Source organism: Musca vetustissima, unplaced genomic scaffold, assembly GCF_032173495.1.
Source record: "Musca vetustissima isolate MV318-11 ecotype Yass unplaced genomic scaffold, APGP_CSIRO_Mvet_v1 utg89846, whole genome shotgun sequence".
In the NCBI taxonomy this organism is placed as follows: Eukaryota; Metazoa; Arthropoda; class Insecta; order Diptera; family Muscidae; genus Musca; species Musca vetustissima.
In genome coordinates this window covers 50215-60756 of record NW_026885856.1, presented here as the reverse complement: position 1 = coordinate 60756, position 10542 = coordinate 50215, and positions in this window count along the sequence as shown.

The following is a 10542-nucleotide window of genomic DNA, read 5'->3' as shown; positions in this document are numbered from 1 at the left end:
GATCTAGCCATGTCCGTCCGTCCGTCTGTCCGTCCGTCTGTTGTAATCACGCTATCTTCCGAAGGAATTGAGATAGGATGCTGAAATTTTGCATAGGGTTTTCTTTTGTCTGCAGGCAGGTCAAGTTCGAAGATGGGATATATCGGTCCACGTTAAGGCATAGCTCCAATATAACAGTACCTCCCAATTTTCGGTATTTTGGGGTTCTTGATCTCGTTTTTCAACCGAATACGCTGAAAATTGATACATTGAGTTCTTATTGGGTACTAAATGTCTCCACAAAAAATTATAAATATAGGTCCACTTTTTCTTGTAGCCCCCATATAACGGTACCTCCTAATTTTCAGTATTTTGGGGGTTTTGATCGTATTTTTCCATCGAATTGGCTGTAATTTAGTATTTTGAGTTCTTAATAGGTACCAAATCTCTCTAAGGGTACCCCCAATTTTCGGTATTTTGGGGTTCTTGAGCGCGTTTTTCAACCGAATTTGCTGCAATTTGGTATTTTGTAGTCGTATATGGTAACAAATCTCCCTACCAAAAATTATTAATATTCGCCCACTTTTTGGGGTAGTCCCCATATAACCCCCTTTTTTATATTAAAATAGTTATCTGATTTGTTGCGCGTTTTGGGTTTGGTTCTAAGACCCTTTTGTAATCATTTCAACTGCGGAGGATAGAGAGATAAAAAATTAGAACGTAAGGTTCGGTAGCGAACTATAGCCGCATTTAGACCTAGCCCCTGATTGCAGGTTCCAGAAGGAGTGGACCGATATTCCCCATCTTCGAATTTGAACTAAGCTTGGAAGAAATAATAAGATGGGCAAACTTCGGATGAAATCTAAATTTTCTGAAACGGATTTGGTCCAAATTTCGATGAGGCACATTTGCATCGTGTTAAAGTGTATACACCCTCATTAGCCATAAGGCTGAGGGCATAATTATCCTTTAAAAATTTCGAAAATTTTTATTATGGTTTACATAATCCGTTTTTAGAAATGTCGGTATAGGTCCACTTTCTGGTATGTTTCCTATATTTTCATTTATAGTACCTGTCAATATAACTATGGTGGAGGGTATCCAAAGTTCGACCCGGCCGAACTTACCGCTTATTCACTTGTTTCTTTCTCCACTGATCGACAATACACAATTATATTTGCATACCTACGCTGGGTAACGTACGTACGTTGGTTGTCACCATACACAATTATAATTACATTGTTACGTTGGCATAGACTAATGAATGTATAGACGACGAAATGCTCTCACCAGTCCTCTCTGAATTGAGTCTGCTGAATGCGCTACTCAATTTTAAATCGTGATTTATTTAAATGTTTGAACCTTTTGATTTGGAATGCCACTAAATATAGTTAGTTTTAAGCAAAAACTATATCCTCAGATAAAAACATTAAAGAAAAATAGTCCATTTTCCCCAAAAAACGTCTTTAAAAATTTTTGAGTTTTTTGTTTTGAGTCACTTGACCGCGCATTTTTTGAGTATTTCGTCGTCTATACATTCATTAGTCTATGACGTTGGTTGACATACGTACGCTGACGGTCAGCCACTAGCCTATCGTTAAGCCATACACGCACGCTGTAAACATACATACCATTTGTTAAGCAGCCGTCGCTCGCCTTGTTGAGTTGTTTTCTTTTGTTTCTTCGTTGTTACGTGTATGCTACACACATCGGGTCGGTCGAATGTGGTTAGTTAATACGTTGGGTACAAAGTTGAAAATTTTTGTTTATTGAATTAGTAGTGTGTGTATGACTATTTGAAATATAGTTGTGTATAATAATAACGCAATACACCCTACAGTACGCATTGGTTGATATTTATATAAATAATAATTTTTAGTATTATTTATATTAAATTTAGTTGAAAATAATATAAATTTGATATTTTTTGAAAATATGTATATCTATAAAACATTTATATTGATTTGATTTTTCAAATTGAGTAGAAAATTTCTACATTTTTTAAACTTTTTCGCAGTTTTGTTGATTTTTAGTTAATTTCTCTTGAAAATTAAGCTTTGGATGTCCATTTTCTTAACTCAAACTTTGCAGAAGAAAGTGTCGAAATTAGGTGGTCCCTAGCGGTCAACGCAGTCTCAAGATCATGACCTCCTGCCAAAACATCATCCACATACATTGATTTTCGCAAGATATGCGCCGCTAGAGGATATTTATTTTCTATTTCGTCCGCCAGTTGCAAAAGTGTCCGAATGGCCAGATACAGCGCACAATTCAAACCAAAGGTCACCGTTTGTAGTTCATAATCTTGAATTGGTTTGGTTTGCGAGGCCCGATAGAGAATTCGTTGAAGGGGGGTTTGGTGGGGGTCAACCCGGATCTGCCGATACATTTGGGTAATGTCCGAATTGAATACAAATTTAAATACTCGCCAACGAAATATTAGAAGAACGAGATCAAGTTGCAAAGTCGGTCCAAGATGCAAGATGTCATTCGAACTATTCCCATTCGATGTTTTATTGGACGCATTGAAGACTACCCGTAATTTTGTCGTCTTTTTTCTGGGTTGATAACCGGATGATGGGGCAAATAGCACGAAAGTGTATTGGAAGTGGCAGGAGATACTGGTTTCATATGATCAAGGTCTAAATACTCCGTCAAAACCTGATCGTAGGTGATTTTAAAGTCCGGTTTTTTCAATAAGGAGGACTCATTTTGAAGGAATTGTTTAAGGACATTACCACGAGATTCCCCTAAGTACCCATCTAGGCCTACATCATTTCGTAAGGGCAGGGTCACAATATATCTACCGTCAGATGATCTACGAGTGGTCCGAATATAGTTTTCTTCACAAAGCCGATCGGATGGAGACATAAGTTTCCGCTTTGGAGTTTCTTCTAATTCCCAGAACCGTAGTAGGGTCTTATTTAACGAATCCTCTTCTTCGATATTGATCGTAGTAGTAGCAAAGGTCCTAATTTGTGACGAAGGAATAGGACCTGTAACAAGCCAACCGAAAACTGTATTTTGTGCTAGCAAAGTTCCCGAAATTATGGAACGACATTTCTCTAACAATATTTTAGGGTATAAATGGCACCTAGCAGAAGGTCAACTGGTCTAGAATCGAATAAGTTAACATCAGCCAAACGAAGGTTAGGCATTTGAGACTTAAAATCTGAGGAGACGGAGAATGATGGTAAACTTGCCGATATAATTGGCAACACTAATGCGTTGGTGGATAGTAATACCGAGGGATCACAGGGACTTCCGATCTTTATCGAACAAAGTTTGCGTGAATTTGCCGAAATTGCACAATTTACGCCCGAAATGCTAACAATAGTTGACGAGACAGGGAGTTTCAAACGATTTTGAAGCCGCTCAGACAAAAACGATGACTCTGAAACGGGTCTATTTGGGCCCTAGCTGGGTACAAGATTGCGCTATGAAGTAGATTTACCATCGCTGTTCCTAAAAGGAACGATTTATTTTGTGATGCATGGAAAACTTGTCGAGGAGTACAAGAAGACGACGTAGATGGAAGAGTTGGATTGACCGAATTACTAGAGGGTATATTTCCCCCGATATTTGGATTTCTATTAGTTGGGCTTGCAACCGAAGGCGTTTTTTGGGTGAGGAATCGTTGAGAACACACGTAAATTGAGAACACCGATGCTTACTGAGACATTTTTTAACTTCGTGCTCCTTTCGCAAACAATTGACACAAAGGCGACGACGCTTAACGATTGAAAACCTAGTAGAAATCGACATATTTCTAAAACGAGGGCATTCAAAAAGTTAATGGGCGTGTTGCGGACAGAGAATACAATCCTTTTTTTGTGGCGATTTGAAAGTTTTTGACGTATCCGATTCATTCAAATGCGTTTGGACTCTTTTTACGCTAGATTTCGATGCCTGATCACTTCCTCTCATATCATGGAGGCACATTAGAATTCTAATTCTCTCAGTTAGGAAGCTATCTAAATCTTTCGAAAGTGGGTAACCGTTGAAGACACAAGAACACTAAAAATGGGTCCCAATTTTCTGTTGGGATGTCATAGATAGACATCGCTGACAAACAACCATTAATTCCCCGTTGGATAAGTTTTAGACCCGAAGTGGATTCAATTTGAAGCACCGGCAGAGCAAACAAGGTTTTCAATTGATTGTGGACAAGTAAACGCGGATTATCATATGTGTCTTTCAACGCATTCCACGCTGGACCGAAACTACGGTGTGTTAAAGGAAATTTCGATACAATTTCCAGAGCTTCTCCACTGGTTTTGCGCACTAAATGGCAAAGGCGCTCAATATCGCTCAAACGCGTATTATTTATATAAACCGTGCTGAAAAGGTCTATAAACGTAGGCCATGACTGAAAATCTCCTTCGAAAATATCGGTATCACATGGAGGTAATGTTAGACTATGTACACTGTCTAAATTTGGGGAATAGTAAAGGTCGGAGGAGTACTAGGATCTTCAATACGCGATATTGGAGAGCTAGTAGCTGAATTATCCACTTTCAGACGAGACCTCGATTTTTCTAACGCTACATCTGCAGACTGCGCTTCCCTAGGAATATCACAGTGATGCTGCATTAGAGAAGCTACTGAACTACTACGAGAGGAGTTCAACAATTGTTGTTCGCCCTTTAATTCTGACAGCTTACAATTCAAGTTCGATAAACAATCCATATATTTTTGGTACACTACCTCAAATTTCCGATCCGCCGACTCGAGCATTTCTTTAGTTGTTTCCAAATAGAGAATACACGATCTAAACTTATCCTCGGTTACTTTCCAAACTTTTCCTAGTTCGGCGCTACGGACTTCCAGAGCAAAAATGTTAATATCTTCGGGTTTCATTGCCCGGATATATTCCACGAATTTGACGAACGAGTCAGAAACTCTGATAAAACTATCCAAAGAAGTAAACATCTTGGAGTATTAAATGCAAAAAAAACGCTTAACAATCAAAAAGATAACGAAACATTTCAAAAATTTAACGATTTTCTCAATCAATAACAAAAATGGAAGAGAAAATTTACCAATAAGATTTAAATTTTCGACCAAATCAGTCCCGAAAAATCAGAATTCTTCAAGAAAAATACCAAAATCGAAATGAAAATTGAAAAATCGAACAAATTTTCCAATATTTGATTAAAATTCCAAAAAATGTCCAACAAGTTTTCAAAATTCCGACGAATTTACCACAATATCCAATGAGAATTAGCTCAAATTAGCTAAAAACAATCCAAATATTCGAAATAATATTTGAAAACCGATAAAAATTTTTCAAAAAACAAACCAAAATTGTCCAATTGACAACAAATTTTAAGAAATGACGAAAAAATTCCAAAATTTTCCAAAGAATATATTTAAAAACTCAAAATTTTACCAAAACCCAAAAAAATAAAGCAAATAATTTTCGAAAAATTCCGAAATTTGAACGAACTATCAAAATTGTAGCCAAGAAACGACAAGAAAGAGCTTAATTTTTAAGAAAAATTAGCGAAAAATCAACAAAACTGCGAAAAAGGTTTAAAAAATTTATTACCTTTCCACTCGATTTAAAAAATCAAATCAAAATAAATGTTTTTTAAAAATAAATATTTGCGAAAAATACCAAAATTATATTAGTTTCAACTAAATTCAATATAAATAATACTAAAAATTATTATTTATATAAATTTCTACCAATGCGGACTGTAGGGTGTATTGCCTTATTATTATACACAACTGTATTTCAAATAGTCATACACACACTACTAATTCAATAAACAAAAATTTTCAACTTTGTACTAAACGTGTTTACTAACCACACTCGACCGACCCGATGTGTGTAGCGTACTCGTAACAAAGAAGAAACGAAAGAAAACAACTCAACAAGGCGAGCGACGGCTGCCTAACAAATGGTATGTATGTGTATAGCGTGTGTGTATGTTAGCGTACGTATGTCACCCAACGTAACTATGTAATTATAATTGTGTATGGTGACAACCAACGTACGTACGTTAACCAGCGTATGTAGGTAAATATAATTGTGTATTGTTGATCAGTGGAGAAAAAAAATAACGAAATATTTTGTTCGGTGTTTGGTTATTTGTATTCTAATAGAATGCAACCAAATATTAGAGTGAGTGGGGGTGTTTCAAATTATTTATATTTATTTTAAAAATAATTTAATAATTTCACTCAAAACATTAATTGTTTTGGTAGTGTTGGCGGTTTATTTGGGATACCATTTGTATTTTGTTTTTGCAAAATAGTCAGGCTGCAAAATAGTCTGGATTCAGCGAAATTCTCATGCAGTTTATGTCGTTGGTCAGCTAAGTACTTCGCTTTGTTACAAGACACATTTGGGTATGAAAGGTTTTTTGTATAAAAGCAATAGTTTCTGGGGAGAATATCCCAACAAAAAACTAAGGGAACTGATGAGGATAAGTGGCGTGATCCGAAACTATAGTCTCCCTTGCCTTACCCCTCGGCAAAGAATGCCATACATTCCGCACTAATAAATAGTTGTTTTTTATAAAAACAACAAACCGGGATTCAGCCTGACTATATTGCAAAAACAAAACATTAATTGTTTTTTAAAAACTTTTAATAGAAAATTATTAAATATTAACCACTCACTTTTTAGAATAAAACCACAAATTGTTAGCGCAATGAAACACGGACACGTAAACGTTCAATGAATTCTTTATTAGAACTAACAAGTGAAAAAGCGTTAAGTTCGACCGGGCCGATCTTTGGATACCTTCCACCATAGATATACTGACAGGTACTTGAAATAAACATATAGGGAAAATACCAAAAAGTGGACCTATATCGACATTTCCACAAACCACAATGTAAACTATAAAACAAATTTCAGAAATTTAAATTGACATTTATTCTCTCAGCTTTATGGATAATGAGGGCATATACACTTTGACACGGTTAAAATGGTTCTAGATCCATGTTTCTTTGTATAAAATTTGTTTCAGAAAATTCCGATTTCATTCAAACTTTGGCCATCTTCCAAACTTAGTTCAAGTTGGAAGATGGGGAACATCGGTCCACTCCTTCTGGTACCTCCCACACAGGGGCTGGGTCTAAATACGGGTTATAGTTCATAATGATGATTACAACAGAGTGTTAGAACCAAACCCAAAACGCGGAAAAAACAGATAATTACTTTAATATAAAAAATGGGGTTATATGGGGACTACGCCTAAAAGGGGTTGACTATTAATAATTTTTGGTAGGGAGATTTGTTACCATATACGGCTACAAAATACCAAATCTCAGTGAAAAACGCGCTCAAGTACCTCCAAATGCCGAAATTTGGGGGCTAACAGAAAAAGATTGACTTATATTTATAATTTTTAGTGGAGATATTTAGTACCCAATAAGAACCGAATATACCAAATTTCAGCGAATTCGGTTGAAAAACGCGCTCAAGAACCCTAAAATACCGAAATTTGGGGGTACCCTTATATGGGGGCTACCAGAAAAAGTGGACCTATATTTATATTTTTTTGTTGCGACATTTAGTACCCAATAAGAACCCAATGTACGAAATTTCAGCGAATGAAAATGAAAAACGCGCTCAAGAACCCCAAAACTCCGAAAATTTGGGGGTACCCTTATATGGGAGCTATGCCTAAACGTGGACCGATATATCCCATCTTCGAACTTGATCTGCCTGCAGACAAAATACAACCCTATGCAAAATTTCAGCACCCTATCTAAATTCCTTCGGAAGATAGCGTGATTACAACAGACGGACGGACGGATAGACGGACGGACATGGCTAGATCGTCTTAGAATTTTACCCTGATCAAGAATATATATACTTTATAGTCGGAAATTAATATTTCGGTGGGTTACAAACGGAATGACAAAAATAATATACCCTCCATACTATGGTGGAGGGTATAAAAATAGGTATACATAAGTTTATTCCTGAAAGCGAAAGTGGAAGATGACAAAATAATATTACAGTTATTTCACACGATCAATTGTTCCTCTGCTTATTTATGAATTTGAGTTGAAACAAACATAGAATGAAACAATAAAGATCTAAAAATATCTTACATACTCCACCTCAACGAAAATACATACAATTAAACAATTATTTACAAAGACAAAAATTTAATAAGTCATATAGATAATGATGTCTAACTTTAGGCAAACATTTAGTCAAAATGTCAGATACATTTTCGTTTGAGGAAACATACGTTATAACAATTTCATTTAATTTAATCTTTTCTTTTATAAAATGGAACCGAATATCAACATGTTTGCTCCGCTTTAGGCTCATCTGGTTCTTGCGTTCCAATATTATCGCATCTTATTTCGGTAGGATTTTCCACCAGATAGCCAAGCTCCATTTCCTTCAGTAGACTTCTATGGAATGCAATTTCTTTGGCACCTTGACATAAAGCGATATATTCGGCTTCCATAGAACTTAAGGCCACTACATGTTGTGTTTTCGACTCCCTGCTGATAGGAAAAATTTCAAAAATATTCCATTTCTTCATCAAACAAGGTAAGGTTGTGCTTTATATTCAAACTGAACAATAGTGCATTCTTCTGTGTGGTGTTCAAGTGCGTTTTGTCGACGGAAATTGGGTTTTTCATTTTTTTTCAAACGCACAGTGTTTCGCTACAGTGTAAATTACTTTCGTTTTCGTTTTCATATCATTCTCCTATTTATATTCATTTCTAAAATGCTTACAAAACAAAAAAAAAAACATAATTTAATTTTTTTTCTATTTACGACAGTGTGTTTGCTCAAATTATTCGTTTCCTTTTTTTCCTACCGCGAGAATTGGTTATATATTTTTATACGTGCTTGTTGATGTGATATTTTCTTCTTTTCGCTCGTTACATCTCCTTACCACAGTAGTTGTTGTTAGAGATCTGCCTACATTCGTCTCTTTAGAACAATAACTACTCGTCCTCATATAACACACCGTCATACGTACATTTATTCTATTCTTGTTTGTTTAGCTGTCAGTTCCAACGACCAACGTTCTTTACCCCAGTAGTTGTTGTTGCCGGAGTACTGCTTGTTCTCACACAACACACATTCATACCTACATTATTTCTCCTAATGTTTGGTGGACGCTGTTGGTTTTTTGTGCGTTCAGCCAACCACCAGCGTTCTCTTACGTGTGTTTCCCCTCAACAGTAGTAAAGCTATTCTCTTTACGTGTGCGTGTTCTTTCCATCGTGTTCCGTCGTTCCTTTCATATGATCGCACTGTAACTTGTTTGCCACATTCATATATAAATATATTATTCGAACATATATAAAGGTAGTTGATGCTGTACTTTCTTCTTGTTAATTTTTAGTTCACATTACGGTCGCTAGGTGGCGCTTTCCATATAAGGAAATTCTGAGAAAAACTCGAATTTTTCGAGACTTATCTAAATATTTCTTGTTTTTCTTGGACATTTACATCTTACGATTCTTTTCTTCGCTTGTTCTTATTTGTAGTGTATTCTTCCACCACTAGAGGGCGCTCTGCTAATACTAAATCATCTAAAAAACATTAATTCTTTCAATTATTTTTTACCAGCATATGCCCGCAACTTTGTTAGCGAATGTAGGAAATGTTTAAAAATGTATTAACATATTATTTTATTTTCAGAGAAAACTGCATATGTAAAAAAACAATCCAAACATTAATTTCGACCATCAATTAAATTTGAGTACCATATTATTTCCAAATTTCATGATGCGAGCTCTTAAGGTTCACCCAAATCCAAATTTTACCAAATTTTCCATTTAGCACACATTATTTCCATAAGTACCCTCCTCAACCATCTAACTAATGTTCCTTCACCCCAAATTCAAATTTCAGAATTCCAACTCTATTAATTCACCCACAATTAAAATTGTACCGAATTTAGTAGTAGAATTTCCAAAACTTCCTACTTAACCCAAACCTACACCCTGACAGTGATTCTAACTCCAAGTTTCAAGATTTCAACTCCATAGGTTCACCCAAAATTCAAAAATTATCAAATTTAGTACACAGTAGTATGAAATGGCAAAACCTCTTACTTAGCCCAAACCTACACCACCACAGTGATCACAAATATAAGTTTCAATTCTATCAGTCCACCCACAATTCAAATTATACCAAATTTTGTACACAGCAGTGCCAATCAGAGACCTGCGCCGATCAAATTTGTCGGCGGCTTATATTAAAAATATCGGCGGCGGCTTAAAGCCGGCTGTGAGCCGATGTCAAGGCATAAAATTATTTCGTTTTTGAAAATCAAAAAGAAATACAAATTCATATTATATCACATCAATTATAATAATAAATTAAAGTAGTAAAGTCGGACGGATGAATCAGATGAATCCTAACAGACGTCGCATTTTTAAAGGACCAGTAAAATGAAACTGGATCCATAAACATGTCATTTTGCAACCGATACTAAATTTTTCATTTTGTCAGATATAGAAGCTATATCTAAATCTGAACCGATTTCAAATTTAACACACATCACTCTAGACCTAATTCATTACGCCGTGCCAAATTTCGTGCAAATCGAAAGATATATAGGG